Genomic DNA, 22,530 nt, shown 5'->3' on the forward strand with positions numbered 1-22,530 from the left:
AAAGTGACGTGTCGCTCGTCAGAGACTTGGTGTGACGATGGCCGCTCGCCAGAGACTCTGGTATGACGTGTCTCTCGTCAGAGACACTGGCATGACGTGTCCCTAGTCACAGCAGACCTGGTGAGGACGTGCCCCCTCGGCTGACTTGGTGTGCACGTGGCCTCCTCGCCAGAGACTTGGTATGGCGTGTCTCTCTAGTCACAGAGACTTGGTATGACGTGTCTCTAGTCACAGAACTTGGCATGACGTGGTCTCCCGTCAGAGACTTGGTATGAGCGGGTCTCTAGTCAGAGACTCTGGTATGCACGTGCCTCTCGCCAGAGACTTGGTATGGCGTGCACTTCTCGTCAGAGGCTTCAGTAGTGACGTGTCTCTAGTCACAGAGACTTGGTATGACGTGTCTCTGTCAGAGACTTGGTATGACGTGTCTCTAGTCACAGAGACTTGGTATTGCGTGTCTCTAGTCACAGAGACTTGCTGAGTGTTAGTTGTGCCTTGTTTAAAGGTCGGCATGACCTGACCTGTCAATGGCCTTCTATGGTTGTATTGTTCTAATCCAGGGGGACTAATACATTCCATGGAGGCTTAGTGTCTGCTAGTTGTGTCCTTACAATAAAGCAATAGACAACCATGTGAGGGTAGTTACTAATCAGTGGCCTTTATTCATCAATCAAGTACAAGAGAGGAGCAAAACACTCGGCCCTCTGTGGAATGAGTGACACATTGTAATCTATTCCCTTTGACAGACCGCTTCTTCTCCTCTCGTGATCTCTGAACTGGAGGCATGAATTAAAATACTTTTTCAGACCAAACACTTTTATTTTACATTGGTCAATTATATGTGAAACCTGTAAGGTAAAACATTCTGTCGGTGTTTCTCTATTCAAAATGCTCATCCTGGCGAATCTTGTCCACAGGCACAGGTCTTTTCATTAGTAATGAAGGCATGCTTCTGAAAGAGTTCAAAGGTCAAAGGTCATAACTCAGCTGTAGCACAGTCATAGGAGGTCATAGGTCATGCTCAGAGTTGTGCGTCTGATATCATGCAATGGTTCATTTAGTTTGATCCAGGTGCATTCCAAATGGCACCCTATTCCCTATGGGCCTGGTCAAAAGAAGTGCACCGCGTAGGGAATAGGGAGCCTTTTGGGACAGACTTGTTCTTCAGTTGTGTACAGCATTAACGTTATAACTAGGGAGATACAAGCATTCTTTAACCACAGATCCTGGATATCTAATGGAAATACATCGTGAAGTGCTAACCATTGTAACGTGGTTTGCTTGCCAAATGGCACCCTATTCCCTACATAGTGCACTACTTTTGATCAGGGCCCATAAGGGTCTGGTGAAAAGTAGTGCATATTGCGTCTGGTTCCATTTGTGACACCATCATAGTTTTATAGCTTTCTATGGAAGAGGCTGTATTATTGTTAGCACTCGTTATAGTCAGAGATGGTTACAGAGGTTTTAGACAGAACATTCATTATTGCTTAGGTCAAAGGAACATTTTAAAATATGGCCACATTGCCTGAGATATGAAATACATACATTAGTTGGAGGATTAGAGGAGGATCAGGGAGTTAGAGGGGGGTTAGAGGGGGTTAAAGGAGAGTTAGAGGAGAGTTAGAGGAGAGTTAAAGGTTAGAGGAGAGTTAAAGAGTTAGAGGAGAGTTAAAGTTAGAGGAGTTAAAGAGTTAGAGGAAAGTTAAAGAGTTAGGGAGGGTTAGAGGAGGGTTAGAGGAGAGTTAGAGGAGAGTTAGAGGGAGAGTTAAAGTTAGAGGAAAGTTAAAGAGTTAGAGGAGGGTAGAGGAGGTTAGAGGAGAGATGAGGAGAGTTAAAGAGTTAGAAGAGTTAGAGGAGGGTTAGACGAGGGGTTAGACGAGGTTAAAGAAGAGGAGAGTTAGAGGAGGGTTAGAGAGAGGGTTAGGGATGAGGTTAGAGAGGTTAGGGATAGAGGTTAGAGAGAGGGTTAGAGAGAGAGGGTTAGGGATAGAGGGTTAGAGAGGGGTTAGGGATAGCGGGTTAGAGAGAGGGTTAGGGTTAAGATGAGGTTAGAATGTTAGGAGGGTTAGAGTTAGAGGAGGGTTAGAGATAGGGTTAGGGATAGAGGGTTAGAGTTAGGAGGGTTAGAGATAGAGGTTAGAAGGTTGGGGCTAGTAAACAAGATAACAAAAAGTCCAATGCAAACAGATAAATAAATCGGTTGAGTCAGGGGGAAAAGAGAGCAGGTCAACACAGGAAGAAGAGAGGCTCAACAGGCAAACATTTCATATTAAAGGCAAACGTATAATTGTGCAAATATATCCTATAGAATCTATTGTTCAAGTTTTTTTTTTTTAACAAGCAAAGTTCTAATACATCATGTTACAGTCCCATCCTCTTCTACAGCATAATTAAAACATGGTATCATGCTACAGTCCCATCCTCTTCTACAGCATAGTTAAAACATGGTATCATGCTACAGTCCCATCCTCTTCTACAGCATAGTTAAAACATGGTATCATGCTACAGTCCCATCCTCTTCTACAGCATAGTTAAAACATGGTATCATGCTACAGTCCCATCCTCTTCTACAGCATAGTTAAAACATGGTATCATGTTACAGTCCCATCCTCTTCTACAGCATAGTTAAACATGGTATCATGTTACAGTCCATCCTCTTCTACTGCATAGTTAAACATATGGTATCATGTTACAGTCCCATCCTCTTCTACTGCATAGTTAAACATGGTATCATGCTACAGTCCCATCCTCTTCTACAGCATAGTTAAACATGGTATCATGCTGGTCCCATCCTCTTCTACAGCATAGTTAAACATGGTATCATGCTACAGTCCCATCCTCTTCTACCGCATAGTTAAAACATGGTATCATGTTACAGTCCCATCCTCTTCTACCGCATAGTTAAAACATGGTATCATGTTACAGTCCCATCCTCTTCTACTGCATAGTTAAAACATGGTATCATGCTACAGTCCCATCCTCTTCTACCGCATAGTTAAAACATGGTATCATGCTACAGTCCACATCCTCTTCTACCGCATAGTTAAAACATGGTATCATGTTACAGTCCCATCCTCTTCTACCGCATAGTTAAAAACATGGTATCATACTGCAGTCCCATCCTCTGCACAGAAATACCATGTTTAACTATGCTGTAGAAATCAGATGTCAGATAATGCATCCCAAATGGCACCCTATTCCTACACGCATGACTTTTACTGACCAGAGGCCTATGGGCTACAGAGGTAATATGGTCATTTTGGGACACAACAGATGTGTCAGTTTCCTCTGCTAACATCACAGGACCAGTGCAGTGGACTAAATGTTGATTCAGTGCGATGACGGTGGGTGCGAAGTGGCTCTCTGAGACAAAGTCCCCAGCTATGATGTTGAGGGAGCGGGAGTCGGGAGCCGGGGCTCTGGCCCCTGACCCAGGAGCAGGGCAGGGTAGGTAGACATCACCAGGTCCTTCAGGAGACTCAGTGGGGTGAGAACAGATGTACTTCAGATCCTCTGTCAGGTTGATGCCCGTCTGAAAGAACCCTTGACAGCAAACACCAAATCAATGTTCTGTTTGATTCAAAAACACTCATTAACATCCCATAGCGTATAGCCACTCATGGAAAATATTATTAGGTAGAAAACAATATATAAGTAGACAGTGTTAGATACCCCACTCTGCAACACTACAGGTATTCTAATCACATCATAGGCGTTTAACTGTTCAGTGGAAATCACCTTGAGATAGCGTAAATGGAACTTAATTCCTATTCTGATTTTGAGACGTAGCATGAAATAGCATGCTATTCACCAGTTATTTCGGTGGAAATGGTATAAATAAAGGTGTGTCTAGATACGCAGTATTCCTGACAACAATTCCAACACCTTTACGCGAGAGGAAGACTTACTAAGGTTTGGCGAATAACGGTTCCAAGAGGAAAATGCTGTAAAGGGCAGTGTTTGGTGCTGAAATGACTAATATCCATATATTTAGATTGCTTTCTTTCATTGATCCCTAATATTCTGACCCTGCTCTCTCAATATAGATAAATATATAAGACAAAACACACATCAGGCAAGAGAGGTCCTGTGTGGCTCAGTGGCATTGTAAATGTAAGCGCTTGCAACGCCAAGCGTGGTGGTTCATTCCCGCTGGGGCCACCCATATGTAAAAAGTAGTGGCCCCAGCCGACTTGTAAGTCGCTTTGGACAAAAGCGTCTGCTAAATGGGATATATATTTTAAGAGAGACAACACTACATAAACAGAGACCTAAGACAACAACATAGCAAGGCAGCAACACATGACAACACAACATGGTAGCAACACAACATGACAACAACATGGTAGCAACACAAATTGGCAGCAGCACAACATGGTACAAACATTATTGGGCACAACAGCACAAACAGCAGAAATGGCAAGAAGGTAGAGACAACAATACATCACGCAATGCAGCCACAACTGTCAGTAAGAGTGTCCATGATTGAGTCTTTGAATGAAGAGACTGAGATAAATCTGTCCAGTTTGAGTGTTAGTTCCAGTCGCTAACTGCAGTGAACTGAAAAGACGAGCGAGCCAGGGATGTGTTTGCTTTGGGGACCTTTAACAGAATGTGACTGGCAGAACGGATGTTGTATGTGGAGAATGAGGGCTATCTCAGATAGGAGGGGGCCGTATAGATGTGTTCAAGTGAGTCTATTGACAGAATTCTAACCAAAAGGTATGGACTTCCATAGTGACACAGTGGTCTAAGGCACTAGCCAGGGGAGCTTTCCTTGGCTCATTGCACTCAAGCGACTCCTTGTGGTGGGCCAGGCGCCTGCAGGCTGACTTGGTTCGTCAGTTGAACGGTGTTTCCTCTGACACATTGGTGCAGCTGGCTTCTGGGTTAAGCGAGTGGGTTTGGCGGGTCATTTTATGGAAGACGCACGGCTCGACCTGAGAACGTTGGGGAGTTGCAGCGATGAGACAAGATCATAAATCACAAAGTTGGGGAGAAAAAAGTATAAAAAAGAGATGGCTGAAGATAGATTACGATCTGAAAACCCTATTGAAAATCTGTTGGCCAGCAAATGGGAGGGGTTTCAGTGGTTGAATTACATTTATTCAGAGCACGTAAGGTAACCATAAGGTAAGTCTAAATAACAAATACTGAGAAGTGCGTAGGAGAGGAAAGGCGTGCGTAGGAAAGGAAAGGCGTGCGTAGGAAAGGAAAGGCGTGCGTAGGAGAGGAAAGGCGTGCGTAGGAGAGGAAAGGCGTGCGTAGGAGAGGAAAGGCGTGCGTAGGAGAGGAAAGGCGTGCGTAGGAGAGGAAAGGCGTGCGTAGGAGAGGAAAGGCGTGCGTAGGAGAGGAAAGGCGTGCGTAGGAGAGGAAAGGCGTGCGTAGGAGGGAAGGCGTGCGTAGGAAAGGAAGGCGTGCGTAGGAAAGGAAAGGCGTGCGTAGGAAAGGAAGGCGTGCGTAGGAAAGGAAGCGTGCGTAGGAAAGGAAAAGGCGTGCGTAGGAAAGGAAAGGCGTGCGTAGGAAAGGAAAGGCGTGCGTAGGAAAGGAAAGGCGTGCGTAGGAAAGGAAAGGCGTGCGTAGGAAAGGAAAGCGTGCGTAGGAAAGGAAGCGTGCGTAGGAAAGGAAAGGGCGTGGAAGGAAGGCGTGCGTAGGAAAGGAAAGGCGTGCGTAGGAAAGGAAGGCGTGCGTAGGAAAGGAAAGGCGTGCGTAGGAAAGGAAAGGCGTGCGTAGGAGAAAGGAAAGGCGTGCGTAGGAAAAGGAAAGGCGTGCGTAGGAAAGGAAAGGCGTGCGTAGGAAAGGAAAGGCGTGCGTAGGAAAGGAAAGGCGTAGCGTAGGAAGAGCGTGCGTAGGAAAGGAAAGGCGTGCGTAGGAAAGGAAAGGCGTGCGTAGGAAAGGAAGGCGTGCGTAGGAAAGGAAAGGCGTGCGTAGGAAAGGCGTGCGTAGGAAGGAAGCGTGCGTAGGGAAAGGAAAGGCGTGCGTAGGAAAGGAAAGCGTGCGTAGGAAAGGAAAGGCGTGCGTAGGAGAGGAAAGGCGTGCGTAGGAAAGGAAAGGCGTGCGTAGGAAAGGAAAGGGCGTGCGTAGGAAAGGCGTGCGTAGAGGAAAGGCGTGCGTAGGAAAGGAAAGGCGTGCGTAGGGAAAGGAAAGGCGTGCGTAGGAAGGAAGGCGTGCGTAGGAAAGGAAAGGCGTGCGTAGGAAAGGAAAAGAGCGTGCGTAGGAAAGGAAAAGCGTGCGTAGGAAAGGGAAAGGAAAGTGCGTAGGAGAAAAGGCGTGCGTAGGAAGGAAGCGTGCGTAGGAAGAAGGCGTGCGTAGGAGGAAAGGCGTGCGTAGGAAGGAAAGGCGTGCGTAGGAAAGGAAAGGCGTGCGTAGGAAAGGAAAGGCGTGCGTAGGAAAGGAAAGGCGTGCGTAGGAAAGGAAAGGCGTGCGTAGGAGAAGGCGTGCGTAGGAAGGAAAGCGTGCGTAGGAGAGGAAAGAGCGTGCGTAGGAAAGGAAAGGCGTGCGTAGGAAAGGAAAGGCGTGCGTAGGAGAGGAAGAAGAGCGTGCGTAGGAAAGGAAAGGCGTGCGTAGGAAAGGAAAAGGCGTGCGTAGGAGAGGAAAGGCGTGCGTAGGAGAGGAAAGGCGTGCGTAGGAGAAGGAAAGGCGTGCGTAGGAAAGGAAAGGCGTGCGTAGGAAAGGAAAGGCGTGCGTAGGAAAGGAAAGGCGTGCGTAGGAAAGGAAAGGCGTGCGTAGGAAAGGAAAGGCGTGCGTAGGAAAGGAAGGGCGTGCGTAGGAGAGGAAAGGCGTGCGTAGGAAAGGAAAGGCGTGCGTAGGAAAGGAAAGCGTGCGTAGGAAAGGAAAGGCGTGCGTAGGAGAGGAAAGGCGTGCGTAGGAAACGTGCGTGAAGGAAGCGTGCGTAGGAAAGGAAAGGCGTGCGTAGGAGAGGAAAGGCGTGCGTAGGAAAGGAAAGGCGTGCGTAGGAAAGGAAAGGCGTGCGTAGGGAAAGGAAAAGGCGTGCGTAGGAAAGGAAAGGCGTGCGTAGGAGGAGGCGGCGTAGGAAAGGAAAGGCGTGCGTAGGAAAGGAAAGGCGTGCGTAGGAGAAGGAAAGGCGTGCGTAGGAAAGGAAAGGCGTGCGTAGGAAAGGAAAGGCGTGCGTAGGAGAGGAAAGGCGTGCGTAGAAGGAAAGGCGTGCGTAGGAAAGGAAAGGCGTGCGTAGGAAAGGAAAGGCGTGCGTAGGAGAGGAAAGGCGTGCGTAGGAAAGGAAAGGCGTGCGTAGGAAAGGAAAGGCGTGCGTAGGAAAGGAAAGGCGTGCGTAGGAAGAGGAAAGGAAAGGCGTGCGTAGGAGAGGAAAGGTGCCGTAGGAGAGGAAAGGCGTGCGTAGGAAAGGAAAGAGCGTGCGTAGGAGAGGAAAGGCGTGCGTAGGAAGAGGAAAGGCGTGCGTAGGAAAGGAAAGGCGTGCGTAGGAAAGGCGTGCGTAGGAAAGGAAAGGCGTGCGTAGGAGAGGAAAGGCGTGCGTAGGAGAGGAAAGGCGTGCGTAGGAAAGGAAAGGCGTGCGTAGGGAAAGGAAAGGCGTGCGTAGGAGAGGAAAGGCGTGCGTAGGAGAGGAAAGGCGTGGGAGGAAAGGCGTGCGTAGGAAAGGAAAGGCGTGCGTAGGAAAGGAAAGGCGTGCGTAGGAAAGGAAAGGCGTGCGTAGGAGAGGAAAGGCTGCGTAGGAGAAGGAAAGGCGTGCGTAGGAAAGGAAAGGCGTGCGTAGGAGAAAGGAAAGGCGTGCGTAGGAGAGGAAAGGCGTGCGTAGGAAAGGAAAGGCGTGCGTAGGAGAGGAAAGGCGTGCGTAGGAAAGGAAAGGCGTGCGTAGGAAAGGAAAGGCGTGCGTAGGAAAGGAAAGGCGTGCGTAGGAGAGGAAAGGCGTGCGTAGGAGAGGAAAGGCGTGCGTAGGAAGGAAAGGCGTGCGTAGGAAAGGAAAGGCGTGCGTAGGAGAGGAAAGGCGTGCGTAGGAGAGGAAAGGCGTGCGTAGAGAGAGGAAAGGCGTGCGTAGGAAAGGAAAGGCGTGCGTAGGAAAGGAAAGGCGTGCGTAGGAGAGGAAAGGCGTGCGTAGAGAAAGGAAAGGCGTGCGTAGGAGAGGAAAGGCGTGCGTAGGAAAGGAAAGGCGTGCGTAGGAAAGGAAAGGCGTGCGTAGGAAAGGAAAGGGCGTGCGTAGGAAAGGAAAGGCGTGCGTAGGAGAGGAAAGGCGTGCGTAGGAAAGGAAAGGCGTGCGTAGGAAAGGAAAGGCGTGCGTAGGAAAGGAAAGGCGTGCGTAGGAAAGGAAAGGCGTGCGTAGGAAGGAAAGGCGTGCGTAGGAAAGGAAAGGCGTGCGTAGGAAAGGAAAGGCGTGCGTAGGAAAGGAAAGGCGTGCGTAGAGGAAGGAAAGGCGTGCGTAGGAGAGGAAAGGCGTGCGTAGGAAAGGAAAGGCGTGCGTAGGAAAGGAAAGGCGTGCGTAGGAAGAGGAAAGGCGTGCGTAGGAAAGGAAAGGCGTGCGTAGGAAAGGAAAGGCGTGCGTAGGAAAGGAAGGCGTGCGTAGGAAAGGAAAGGCGTGCGTAGAGAGAGGAAAGGCGTGCGTAGGAGAAGGCGTGCGTAGGAAAGGAAAGGCGTGCGTAGGAGAGGAAAGGCGTGCGTAGGAAAGGAAAGGCGTGCGTAGGAGAGGAAAAGGCGTGCGTAGAGAGGAAAGGCGTGCGTAGGAAAGGAGGAAAGGCGTGCGTAGGAAAGGAAAGGCGTGCGTAGGAAAGAAGCGGCGTAGAAGGAAAGGCGTGCGTAGGAAAGGCGCGAAGAGGCGTGCGTAGGAGAGGAAAGGCGTGCGTAGGGAAAGGAAAGGCGTGCGTAGGAAAGGAAAGGCGTGCGTAGGAAAGGAAAGGCGTGCGTAGGAAAGGAAAAGGCGTGCGTAGGAGGAAAGGCGTGGGAAGGAAAGCGTGCGTAGGAAAGGAAAGGCGTGCGTAGGAAAGGAAAGGCGTGCGTAGGAGAGGAAAGGCGTGCGTAGGGAAGGAAAGGCGTGCGTAGGAGAGGAAAGGCGTGCGTAGGAGAAGGAGGAAAGGCGTGCGTAGGAAAGGAAAGGCGTGCGTAGGAGAGGAAAGGCGTGCGTAGGAAAGGAAAGGCGTGCGTAGGAAAGGAAAGGCGTGCGTAGGAAAGGAAAGGCGTGCGTAGGAAAGGAAAGGCGTGCGTAGGAGAGGAAAGGCGTGCGTAGGAGAGGAAAGGCGTGCGTAGGAAAGGAAGACGTGCGAGAAAGGAAAGGCGTGCGTAGGAGAGGAAAGGCGTGCGTAGGGAAGGCGTGCGAGGAAAGGAAAGGCGTGCGTAGGAAAGGAAAGGCGTGCGTAGGAAAGGAAAGGCGTGCGTAGGAGAGGAAAGGCGTCGCGTAGGAAAGGAAAGGCGTGCGTAGGAAAGGAAAGGCGTGCGTAGGAAAGGAAAGGCGTGCGTAGGGAAAGGAAAGGCGTGCGTAGGAAAGGAAAGGCGTGCGTAGGAAAGGAAAGGCGTGCGTAGGAAAGGAAAGGCGTGCGTAGGAGAGGAAAGGCGTGCGTAGGAGAAGGAAAGGCGTGCGTAGGAAGAGGAAAGGCGTGCATAGGAGAGGAAAGGCGTGCGTAGGAGAGGAAAGGCGTGCGTAGGAAAGGAAAGGCGTGCGTAGGAAAGGAAAGGCGTGCGTGAGGAGAGGAAAGGCGTGCGTAGGAAAGGAAAGGCGTGCGTAGGAGAGGAAAGGGTGCGAGGAAAGGAAAGGCGTGCGTAGGAGAGGAAAGGCGTGCGTAGGAAAGGAAAGGCGTGCGTAGGAGGAGAGGAAAGGAAAGGCGTGCGTAGGAGAGGAAAGGCGTGCGTAGGAAAGGAAAGGCGTGCGTAGGAAAGGAAAGAGGCGTGCGTAGGAGAGGAAAAGGCGTGCGTAGGAGAGGAAAGAGCGTGCGTAGGAAAGGAAAAGGCGTGCGTAGGAAAGGAGAAAGGCGTGCGTAGGGAGGAAGGCGTGCGAGTAGGAAAGGAAAGGCGTGCGTAGGAGAGGAAAGGCGTGCGTAGGAAAGGAAAAGGCGTGCGTAGGAAAGGAAAGGCGTGCGTAGGAAAGGAAAGGCGTGCGTAGGAAAGGAAAGGCGTGCGTAGGAGGAAAGGCGTGCGTAGGAAAGGAAAGGCGTGCGTAGGAAAGGAAGGCGTGCGTAGGAAAGGAAAGGCGTGCGTAGGAAAGGCGTGCTAGGAGAGGAAAGCGTGCGTAGGAAAGGAAAGGCGTGCGTAGGAGAGGAAAGGCGTGCGTAGGAGAGGAAAGGCGTGCGTAGGAAAGGAAAGGCGTGAAAGGCGGCGTAGGAGGAGGAAAGGTGTGCATAGGAGGAAAGGAAAGGCGTGCGTAGGAGAGAAAGGTGTGCGTAGGAAAGGAAAGGCATGCGTAGGAGAGGAAAGGCTGCGTAGGGGAAGGAAAGGCGTGCGTAGGAAGCGATATATTCAAGTCTACGCCAGCCTAAGTGCTAGCCCAGCACTCTATTTCTAAATGATTGGCAGTTAGATAATCCTTACTCTGCACAATATTTCATAATATGTGGTCATCATACTGCCAGGTTACCTGAGGCGGCCATGTTGTTTCCCTGTGTTGAACTCCTCGATCAGATCTCGGCTTTACATGTTGGCCCACCAGTAGGGGATGTGAGGCAAAGGTCGCTATAGAGGCTGACCATGCTGTGCTCATAGGAGACAATCACCTGGTAACCCATGACCACAGGTTTCACTCAGCGTCACCACGTCCTGGAACACAAGAGGATCATGGGAATGTTGGGATCAGGGAATGGAATCATGGGAAAGTATGGCTCATGCCATGCTAGGAAACATTATGGTAACACTATATATTTAAAAAAATACAATGTTTGTAATTATTTTCATAATACACAACATACGCACACAAACATCCATGACATCCCAGCTGACCACACCCCCATCTCCAGCACTCTCTGCCACATGGGGTCAAACTGCACCATGTTGTTTCTCTCCGTCGCCCCACACACTTTCAACATTTAGATAATAAAGAATTTGACCTTTCCATTGTGTTAACGGAGGAGGATTGGTTGATTTCCAGTTTTTAAATATACATTTCCGGAAGTCATGGATTATTGAGTGAATGTTAGTTTTACACTTAAGAACACGACTCTGCTGGTGTGCTGTAGAATGTGAATTTCGTCTCTTGTATAATAAATGATTTCCATTAGTTTATACTGGATTAAGTTACATTTGTCTTATTAACTGTCATTTCTTCAGTTATGTTCCAACATCCCTCCATCTTGTGCTTTTTAAGTCTTGGCTGCAATAGTTTATATTTTTTTCTAAGTTGTATAGGTTTTCTGCAAGGTTTTATATACAGTTGAAGTCGGAAGTTTACATACACTTAGGTTGTAGTCATTAAAACTCATTATTCAACCACTCCACAAATTTCTTCTTAACAAACTATCGTTTTGGAAAGTCAGTTATGCACAAAGTAGATGTCCTGAGACAAGTAATTTTTCCAGACAGATCATTTCACTCATAACTCACTGTGTCACAATTCCAATGGGTCAGAAGTTTACATAAACTAAGTTAACTGTGCCTTTAAAAAGTTTGGAAAATTCCAGAAAATTATGTCATACCGCTCAGGAAGCAGACGCGTTCTGTCTCCTAGAGATGAACGTACTTTGGTGCGAAAAGTGCAAAACAATCCCAGAACAACAGCAAAGGGTCTTATGAAGATGCTGGAGGAAACCGGTACAAAAGTATCTATATCCACAGTAAAACAAGTCCTATATCGACATAACCTGAAAGGCCACTCAGCAAGGAAGAAAGCCACTGCTCCAAAATCGCCATAAAAAAGCCAGACTGGTTTGCAACTGCATATGGGGACAAAGATCATTATTTTTGGAGAAATGTGCTCTGGTCTGATGAAACTAAAATATAACTGTTTGGCCATAATGACCATCGTTATGTTTGGAGGAAAAAGGGGGAGGCTTGCAAGCCGAAGAACACCATCCCAACGGTGAAGCACGGGGTGGCAACATTATGTTGAGGGGGTGCTTTGCTGCAGGAGGGACTGGTGCACTTCACAAAATAGATGGCATCACGAGGTAGGAAATTTTGGTGAATATATTGAAGCAACATCTCAAGACATCAGTCAGGAAGTTAAAGCTTGGTCGCAAATGGGTCTTCCACATGGACAGTGACCGCAAGCATACTTCCAAAATTGTGGTAAAATGGCTTAAGAACAACAAAGTCAAGGTATTGGAGTGGCTATCACAAAGCCCTGACCTCAATCCTATAGAACATGTGTGGGCAGAACTGAAAAAGCATGTGCAAGCAAGGAGGCCTGCAAACCTGACTCCGTTACACCAGCTTTGTCAGGAGGAATGAACCAAAAATCACCCAACTTATTGTGGGAAGCTTGTGGAAGGCAACCCGAAACGTTTGACCCAAGTTAAACAACTTAAAGGCAATGGTACCAAATACTAATTGAGTGTATGTAAACTTCTGACCCAATGGGAATGTGATGAAAGAAATAAAAGCTGAAATAAATCACTCTGCTATTATTTCACATTCTTAAAATAAAGTGGCGATCCTGACTGACCTAAAACAGGGAGTTTTTGCTAGGATTAAATGTCAGCAATTGTGAAAAACAGGGTTTAAATGTATATGGCTAAGGTATATCTGAACTTCCGACTTTAACTGTATGTACGATAAGTCCACTCTCTTTCTCTCCCCTCTTTCTTTGCCCACCCCTTTCCTTTCATTGTGTAACAAGCCGTCATATCGGGTTAGTCCACTAGGGACTTTTCATTACATTATGTTAGTAATCAATACAACCAATACCGTGTTTATGTAATTCTGTGTGATTATTTAGTTAGTTAGTAAATAAACAATTAAGCCAATTTGTGTATCGCTCATTCATCACTAAGGTTAGGGTTTGTGCTGATATCCAAGGATTATGTGATGTTCAGAACGAGACTGATGAGGTAATGATTAATATGTGACTGTTATTGATGTAAGAGATATCTGTACATCTTTGGAGTTTGAGTCGGGAGATAGTCACCCTAAACAACTTTTCCCGTGGTGCCCCAAGTTCCTAATGAGTTAATTGTTACGTGATTAATTTACTTGAGTAATAATTAAACAGAGTAGTTAATTATTTCATAAATAGCAGTCATCACATTAATGATAAAACGTCACAACACCTGGTACCCCTGCACATCAACTTGGTACTGGTACCCTGTGTATATAGCCAAGTTATTACCTGGTACCTCTGTGTATATAGCCAAGGTATTACCTGGTGCCCTGTGTATGTAGCCAAGTTATAACCTGGTACCCTGTGTATATAGCCAAGTTATTACCTGGTGCCCTGTGTATATAGCCAAGTTATTGTTACTCATTGATATTTTTTCCTAGTGTTCTTATTTTTTTCTTTGGTGTGTCTCTCTGCATTGTGGGGAATGACCTGGAAGTAAGCTTTTCACTATTAGTCTATAACTGTTATTTACGGCGCATGTGACAAATACCATTTGATTTTCTATTTGATTCCAATGTTACCTTTAAGATGTGCGCAGGCTTTTATTTTGTAAAGTGGTTTCTTGCATCAAACAACACAATACAAAAACATTTTCAATCACCTCCTTGTTTGACAGGATAAACAGGTTGATCCTGCTGACCAAGGGTCTGATCAACTGCTTGACGTAGCAGCTAGTTATGTTCTGGTTCTTGTCTATTAATGTTCTGTATTATGTCATGTTTTGTGTAAACCCCAGGAAGAGTAGCTGCTGCTTTTGTAACAGTTAATGGGGATCCAAATACAATTCCAAGTGGCTGAATGATAGAACAGCTATTTCCATGTTAAAATATTATGGGATGCATTTTCTCCATTGTTTCTGATGGTAGGCCCTACATTATGATCAAACAGCCACAGTAGCCTACTAGACCACTGTTAAAACTAACTTAAAGCAGGTGCAGCCTCAGTGTTCACAGTAACCAAATTTCTAAAGCTGGTCCAGCTCTGTGTTCACAGTAAAACTGTAACTTAAAGTGAGTACAGCCTGTGTCTGCAGTAAAACTGTAACTTAAAGCTGGTCCAGCTCTCAGTAAGTGTTCACAGTAAACTGTAACTTAAAGTGAGTACAGCCTCAGTGTTCACAGTAAAACTGTAACTTAAAGCAGGTCCAGCCTCAGTGTTCACAGTTAAAAACAGTGATAAGCTAGGTACTCAAAGCAGGTACAGCCTCAGTGTTCACAATAAACGCTCACTGGAAGTTGCTCAGCAGACCTGAAATTTGCTCATTGCCAAAAAAGATTAGAGGGAACATTGGAGGTGTCCCTACCGTAGTTGGACAGTGCTTGGAGGTGTCCCTACCATAGTTGGACAGTGCTTGGAGGTGTCCCTACCGTAGTTGGACAGTGCTTGGAGGTGTCCCTACCGTAGTTGGACAGTGCTTGGAGGTGTCCCTACCGTAGTTGGACAGTGCTTGGAGGTGTCCCTACCGTAGTTGGACAGTGCTTGGAGGTGTCCCTACCGTAGTTGGACAGTGCTTGGAGGTGTCCCTACCGTAGTTGGACAGTGCTTGGAGGTGTCCCTACCGTAGTTGGACAGAGCCTGGAGGTGTCCCTACCGTAGTTGGACAGAGCCTGGAGGTGAAGATGGTTCTGATGGTGGATATAAGTCCAGTGTGGAGGTCCTGGTTCAGACCCAGGAAGTGACTGAAGGACAGCAGAACCACCTCTCTAGAATGGACATCTAGCCAGGTTCTGATCTCCTGAAGAACGGTCTGTGGAGAACAGACATCGGTCCAACTGGTGTGACACAACCACAGCAACATCTGAAATCAATTATATATCCCAAATCCTATTTGTATATGTCGTAAGGTTGTCAGATAAGAACAGGAGTCTAGTAAATGGTACAACCCCTCTCTGTAGCCCCTTGTCAGAATGTCTACTATACCTCCCTGCTCGTATAGAAGTACAGATTATACCTTTAACATTGAATGTAGTCTACACTCTGTGGTAGAATGGAAGTATCACACCTCTACATTGAGCGTAATGTACACTCCATAGTATCACACCTCTACATTGAGCATAGTGTACACTCCGTAGTATCACACCTCTACATTGAGCATAGTGTACACTCCGTAGTATCATACCTCTACATTGAGCATAGTGTACACTCCGTAGTATCACACCTCTACATTGAGCATAGTGTACACTCTGTAGTATCACACCTCTACATTGAGCATAGTGTACACTCCGTAGTATCATACCTCTACATTGAGCATAGCGTACACTCCGTAGTATCACACCTCTACATTGAGCATAGTGTACACTCCATAGTATCACACCTCTACATTGAGCATAGTGTACACTACATAGTATCACGCCTCTACATTGAGCATAGTGTACACTCTGTAGTATCACACCTCTACATTGAGCATAGTGTACACTGTAGTATCACACCTCTACATTGAGTATAGTGTACACTCCGTAGTATCACACCTCTACATTGAGCATAGTGTACACTCCGTAGTATCACACCTCTACATTGAGCATAGTGTACACTCCGTAGTATCACACCTCTACATTGAGCATAGTGTACACTCTGTAGTATCACACCTCTACATTGAGCATAGTGTACACTCCGTAGTATCACACCTCTACATTGAGCATAGCGTACAGTCGTGGTCAAAAGTTTTGAGAATGACACAAATATTAATTTCTACAAAGTTTTCTGCTTCAGTATCTTTAGATATTTTTGTCAGATGTTACTATGGAATACTGAAGGATAATTACAAGCATTTCATAAGTGTCGAAGGCTTTTATTGACAATTACATGAAGTTGATGCAGAGTCAATATTTGCAGTGTTGACCCTTCTTTTTCAAGACCTCTGCAATCCGCCCTGGCATGCTGTCAATTAACTTCTGGGCCACATCCTGACTGATGGCAGCCCATTCTTGCATAATCAATGCTTGGAGTTTGTCAGAATTTGTTGGTTTTTGTTTGTACACCCGCCTCTTGAGGATTGACCACAAGTTCTCAATGGGATTAAGGTCTGGGGAGTTTCCTGGCCATGGACCCAAAATATCGATGTTATGTTCCCCGAGCCACTTAGTTATCACTTTTGCCTTATGGCAAGGTGCTCCATCATGCTGGAAAAGGCATTGTTCATCACCAAACTGTTCCTGGATGGTTGCGAGAAGTTGCTCTAGGAGGATGTGTTGGTACCATTCTTTATTCATGGCTGTGTTCTTAGGCAACATTGTGAGTGAGCCCACTCCCTTGGCTGAGAAGCAACCCCACACATGAATGGTCTCAGGATGCTTTACTGTTGGCATGACACAGGACTGATGGTAGCGCTCACCTTCTCTTCTCCGGACAAGCTTTTTCCGGATGCCCCAAACAATCGGAAAGGGATTCATCAGAGAAAATTACTTTACCCCAGTCCTCAGCAGTCCAATCCCTGTACCTTTTGCAGAATATCAGTCTCTCCCTGATGTTTTTCCTGGAGAGAACGGGCTTCTTTGCTGCCCTTCTTGACACCAGGCCATCCTCCAAAAGTCTTCCCCTCACTATGCGTGCAGATGCACTCTCACATGCCTGCTTCCATTCCTGAGCAAGCTCTGTACTGGTGGTGCCCCGATCCCGTGACTGAATCAACTTTAGGAGACGGTCCTGGCGCTTGCTGGACTTTCTTGGGCACCCTGAAGCCTTCTTCACAACAATTGAACCGCTCTTCTTGAAGTTCTTGATGATCCAATAAATGGTTGATTTAGGTGCAATCTTATTGGCAGCAATATCCTTGCCTGTGAAGCCCTTTTTGTGCAAAGCAATGATGACGCACGTGTTTCCTTGCAGGTAACCATGGTTGATGGAGGAAAAACAATGATTCCAAGCACCACCCTACTTTTGAAGCTTCCAGTCTGTTATTCGAACTCAATCAGCATGACAGAGTGATCTCCAGCCTTGTCCTCATCAACACTCACACCTGTGTTAACGAGAGAATCACTGACATGATGTCAGCTGGTCTTTTTGTGGCAGGGCTGAAATGCAATGGAAAATGTTTTGGGGGGGATTCAGTTCATTTGCATTGCAAAGAGGGGCTTTGCAATTAATTGCATAACATTCTGGAGTATATGCAAATTGCCATCATATAAACTGAGGCAGCAGACTTGGTGAAAATTAATGTGTGCCATTTTCAAAACTTTTGGCCACGACTGTACACTCCATAGTATCATACCTGTACATTTAGCATAGTGTACACTCCATAGTATCATACCTGTACATTTAGCGTAGCGTACACTCCGTAGTATCATACCTCTACAGTGAGTGTAGTGTACACTCCATAGTATCATACCTCTACAGTGAGTGTAGTGTACACTCCGTAGTATCATACCTCTACAGTGAGCGTAGTGTACATTCCATAGTATCATACCTCTACTGTGAGCGTAGTGTACACTCCATAGTATCATACCTCTACAGTGAGTGTCGTGTATACTCCATGGTAGAAGTACAGGTCAGTAGAGGTGTCGTTGGGTCGATGTGCGATCCTCAGGTCAAGATATCTGACCCCACAGTCTAGCTGCTCCTTCACTGTCGCCTCCTATAGGATATTATCAGATTAACTTTATCAGATCATCTACATTATCAGATCATCTACATTATCAGATCATCTACATTATCAGATCAACATTATTATCAGATCTACATTATCAGATCAACATTATTATCAGATCATCTACATTATCAGATCGACATTATTATCAGATCAACATTATTATCAGATCTACATTATCAGATCATCAACATTATCAGATCAACATTATCAGAGCAACAACATTATCAGATAAACATTCAGATCGACAACATTATCCGATCATAAACATTATGCGATTGACATTATTATCCGATCGACAACACATTGTGCTCCAGAAATGTAGTTTGACACCCCTGATCATTTGTTAAAAATCCTACCTGTGTAACTGCCCATTTATAAACAAACGGTCGTATCAGGGGCTTCATGTATTTGTCTAGCTTCTGCAGCAAATCAGGTTGGGTCAGGTCGACAGGGGAGCGGTCACTCCTATCCAGACAGTAGGTTATGGCATTATGGCTTCCTAAACAGGGAATCAAGGTACAGACAGATGGGGCCTGATATTACAAGTGTATGGTCAATGTCATGTGTCAGCCTAGTACCCATGATGCCCCTAAGTGTATGGTCAATGTCGTGTGTCAGCCTAGTACCCATGATGCCCCTAAGTGTATGGTCAATGTCATGTGTCAGCCTAGTACCCATGATGCCCCTAAGTGTATGGTCAATGTCGTGTGTCAGCCTAGTACCCATGATGCCCCTAAGTGTATGGTCAATGTCATGTGTCAGCCTAGTACCCATGATGCCCCTAAGTGTATGGTCAATGTCATGTGTCAGCCTAGTACCCATGATGCCCCTAAGTGTATGGTCAATGTCATGTGTCAGCCTAGTACCCATGATGCCCCTAAGTGTATGGTCAATGTCGTGTGTCAGCCTAGTACCCATGATGCCCCTAAGTGTATGGTCAATGTCGTGTGTCAGCCTAGTACCCATGATGCCCCTAAGTGTATGGTCAATGTCGTGTGTCAGCCTAGTACCCATGATGCCCCTAAGTGTATGGTCAATGTCATGTGTCAGCCTAGTACCCATGATGCCCCTAAGTGTATGGTCAATGTCGTGTGTCAGCCTAGTACCCATGATGCCCCTAAGTGTATGGTCAATGTCATGTGTCAGCCTAGTACCCATGATGCCCCTAAGTGTATGGTCAATGTCATGTGTCAGCCTAGTACCCATGATGCCCCTAAGTGTATGGTCAATGTCGTGTGTCAGCCTAGTACCCATGATGCCCCTAAGTGTATGGTCAATGTCGTGTGTCAGCCTAGTACCCATGATGCCCCTAAGTGTATGGTCAATGTCGTGTGTCAGCCTAGTACCCATGATGCCCCTAAGTGTATGGTCAATGTCGTGTGTCAGCCTAGTACCCATGATGCCCCTAAGTGTATGGTCAATGTCGTGTGTCAGCCTAGTACCCATGATGCCCCTAAGTGTATGGTCAATGTCGTGTGTCAGCCTAGTACCCATGATGCCCCTAAGTGTATGGTCAATGTCGTGTGTCAGCCTAGTACCCATGATGCCCCTAAGTGTATGGTCAATGTCGTGTGTCAGCCTAGTACCCATGATGCCCCTAAGTGTATGGTCAATGTCGTGTGTCAGCCTAGTACCCATGATGCCCCTAAGTGTATGGTCAATGTCGTGTGTCAGCCTAGTACCCATGATGCCCCTAAGTGTATGGTCAATGTCGTGTGTCAGCCTAGTACCCATGATGCCCCTAAGTGTATGGTCAATGTCGTGTGTCAGCCTAGTACCCATGATGCCCCTAAGTGTATGGTCAATGTCGTGTGTCAGCCTAGTACCCATGATGCCCCTAAGTGTATGGTCAATGTCGTGTGTCAGCCTAGTACCCATGATGCCCCTAAGTGTATGGTCAATGTCGTGTGTCAGCCTAGTACCCATGATGCCCCTAAGTGTATGGTCAATGTCGTGTGTCAGCCTAGTACCCATGATGCCCCTAAGTGTATGGTCAATGTCGTGTGTCAGCCTAGTACCCATGATGCCCCTAAGTGTATGGTCAATGTCGTGTGTCAGCCTAGTACCCATGATGCCCCTAAGTGTATGGTCAATGTCGTGTGTCAGCCTAGTACCCATGATGCCCCTAAGTGTATGGTCAATGTCATGTGTCAGCCTAGTACCCATGATGCCCCTAAGTGTATGGTCAATGTCATGTGTCAGCCTAGTACCCATGATGCCCCTAAGTGTATGGTCAATGTCGTGTGTCAGCCTAGTACCCATGATGCCCCTAAGTGTATGGTCAATGTCATGTGTCAGCCTAGTACCCATGATGCCCCTAAGTGTATGGTCAATGTCGTGTGTCAGCCTAGTACCCATGATGCCCCTAAGGATGCAGTTCCTAAGGATCCAGTTTACAACATACAGTGGGCGGCGGCCTATTATTCATTAAATCCCTTACTTCCCTACAAGGGAAATGGAAAGTGTTGGTGTTGTGACATAATGCCATCTGATTAAAGTGTTGATGACATAATGCCATCTGATTATAGTGTTGGTTGCATAATGCCATCTGATTAAAGTGTTGATGACATAATGCCATCTGATTAAAGTGTTGGTGACATAATGCCATCTGATTAAAGTGTTGATGACATAATGCCATCTGATTAAAGTGTTGATGACATAATGCCATCTGATTAAAGTGTTGATGACATAATGCCATCTGATTAAAGTGTTGGTGACATAATGCCATCTTATTATAGTGTTGATGACATGATGCCATCTGATTAAAGTGTTGATGACATGATGCCATCTGATTAAAGTGTTGATGACATAATGCCATCTGATTAAAGTGTTGATGACATAATGCCATCTGATTAAAGTGTTGATGACATAATGCCATCTGATTAAGGTGTTGATGACATAATGCCATCTGATTAAAGTGTTGATGACATAATGCCATCTGATTAAAGTGTTGATGACATAATGCCATCTGATTAAAGTGTTGGTGACATAATGCCATCTGATTAAAGTGTTGGTGACATAATGCCATCTGATTAAAGTGTTGATGACATAATGCCATCTGATTAAAGTGTTGATGACATAATGCCATCTGATTAAAGTGTTGGTGACATGATGCCATCTGATTAAAGTGTTGATGACATAATGCCATCTGATTAAAGTGTTGATGACATAATGCCATCTGATTAAAGTGTTGATGACATAATGCCATCTGATTATAGTGTTGGTTGCATAATGCCATCTGATTAAAGTGTTGATGACATAATGCCATCTGATTAAAGTGTTGATGACATAATGCCATCTGATTAAAGTGTTGATGACATAATGCCATCTGATTAAAGTGTTGATGACATAATGCCATCTGATTAAAGTGTTGGTGTTGTGACATAATACCATCTGATTAAAGTGTTGGTGTTGTGACATAATGCCATCTGATTAAAGTGTTGATGACATAATGCCATCTGATTAAAGTGTTGATGACATAATGCCATCTGATTAAAGTGTTGATGACATAATGCCATCTGATTAAAGTGTTGATGACATAATGCCATCTGATTAAAGTGTTGGTGACATAATGCCATCTGATTAAAGTGTTGGTGACATAATGCCATCTGATTAAAGTGTTGGTGACATAATGCCATCTTATTATAGTGTTGTGACATAATGCCATCTGATTAAAGTGGTGGTGCTGTGAATGCAGCATAAAATCAGTACTGTAATGTGTTTAAAAGCTATGGTGAAGTAATTAATAGTAGATACAGTAGACTAGTTCCTCAGGGGAATATCCCATAGAGCACAGGGCTGGTGATTCATCCAGCTGTCTTACCTGGTACAGCTAGGTTCCTCAGGGGAACATCCCAAAGAACACAGAGCTGGTGATTCATCCAGCTGTCTTACCTGGTACAGCTAGGTTCCTCAGGGGAACATCCCAAAGAACACAGGGCTGGTGATTCATCCAGCTGTCTTACCTGGTACAGCTAGGTTCCTCAGGGGAACGTCCGTCCCATAGAGCACAGGGCTGGTGATCCATCCAGATGTCTTACCTGGTACAGCTAGGTTCCTCAGAGGAACATCCCATAGAACACAGGGCAGGTGATCCATCCAGATGTCTTACCTGGTATAGCTTGGTTCCTCAGGGGAACGTCCCATAGAACACAGGGCTGGTGATCCATCCAGATGTCTTACCTGGTATAGCTAGGTTCCTCAAGGGAACGTCCCATAGAGCACAGGGCAGGTGATCCATCCAGCTGTCCATGGGAAGTTCCTTCAGAGACACCTGCACTTCAGACACCACCTCTGAGGACATTTGTGGGTGCTAAAGATGTACAGTTATATTTCATCAAACACTGTACTGAAATTAATTAATGACTGTCCTCTAATGACTGACTGTCCTCTAATGACTGACTGTCCTCTAATGACTGACTGCCCTCTAATGCATGACTGTCCTCTAATGCATGACTGTCCTCTAATGACTGACTGTCCTCTAATGACTGACTGTCCTCTAATGCATGACTGTCCTCTAATGCATGACTGTCCTCTAATGCATGAGGCCTCTATGTATTTTAAATAGTTCTAAGGTCAGCCATGCATCTGCCATTTAAACTAGGTCAGCCGTCCATCTGCCATTTAAACTAGGTCAGCCGTCCATCTGCCATTTAAACTAGGTCAGCCGTCCATCTGTCATTTAAACTAGCTCAGCCGTCCATCTGTCATTTAAACTAGGTCAGCCGTCCATCTGTCATTTAAACTAGGTCAGCCGTCCATCTGCCATTTAAACTAGGTCAGCCGTCCATCTGCCATTTAAACTAGGTCAGCCGTCCATCTGCCATTTAAACTAGGTCAGCCGTCCATCTGACATTTAAACTAGCTCAGCCGTCCATCTGCCATTTAAACTAGGTCAGCCGTCCATCTGCCATTTAAACTAGGTCAGCCGTCCATCTGCCATTTAAACTAGGTCAGC

At 46.2% G+C, this 22,530-nt stretch overlaps 1 pseudogene; it reads right to left on the reverse strand.

Annotated features, from left to right (window-relative positions):
- Window positions 1–969: 969 nt before the first annotated feature.
- LOC135534626 (PI-PLC X domain-containing protein 1-like) lies at window positions 970–22,258 on the reverse strand (annotated as a pseudogene).
- Window positions 22,259–22,530: the final 272 nt, after the last annotated feature.

This window comes from Oncorhynchus masou, unplaced genomic scaffold (assembly GCF_036934945.1).
Source record: "Oncorhynchus masou masou isolate Uvic2021 unplaced genomic scaffold, UVic_Omas_1.1 unplaced_scaffold_3685, whole genome shotgun sequence".
Classification (NCBI taxonomy): domain Eukaryota; kingdom Metazoa; phylum Chordata; class Actinopteri; order Salmoniformes; family Salmonidae; genus Oncorhynchus; species Oncorhynchus masou.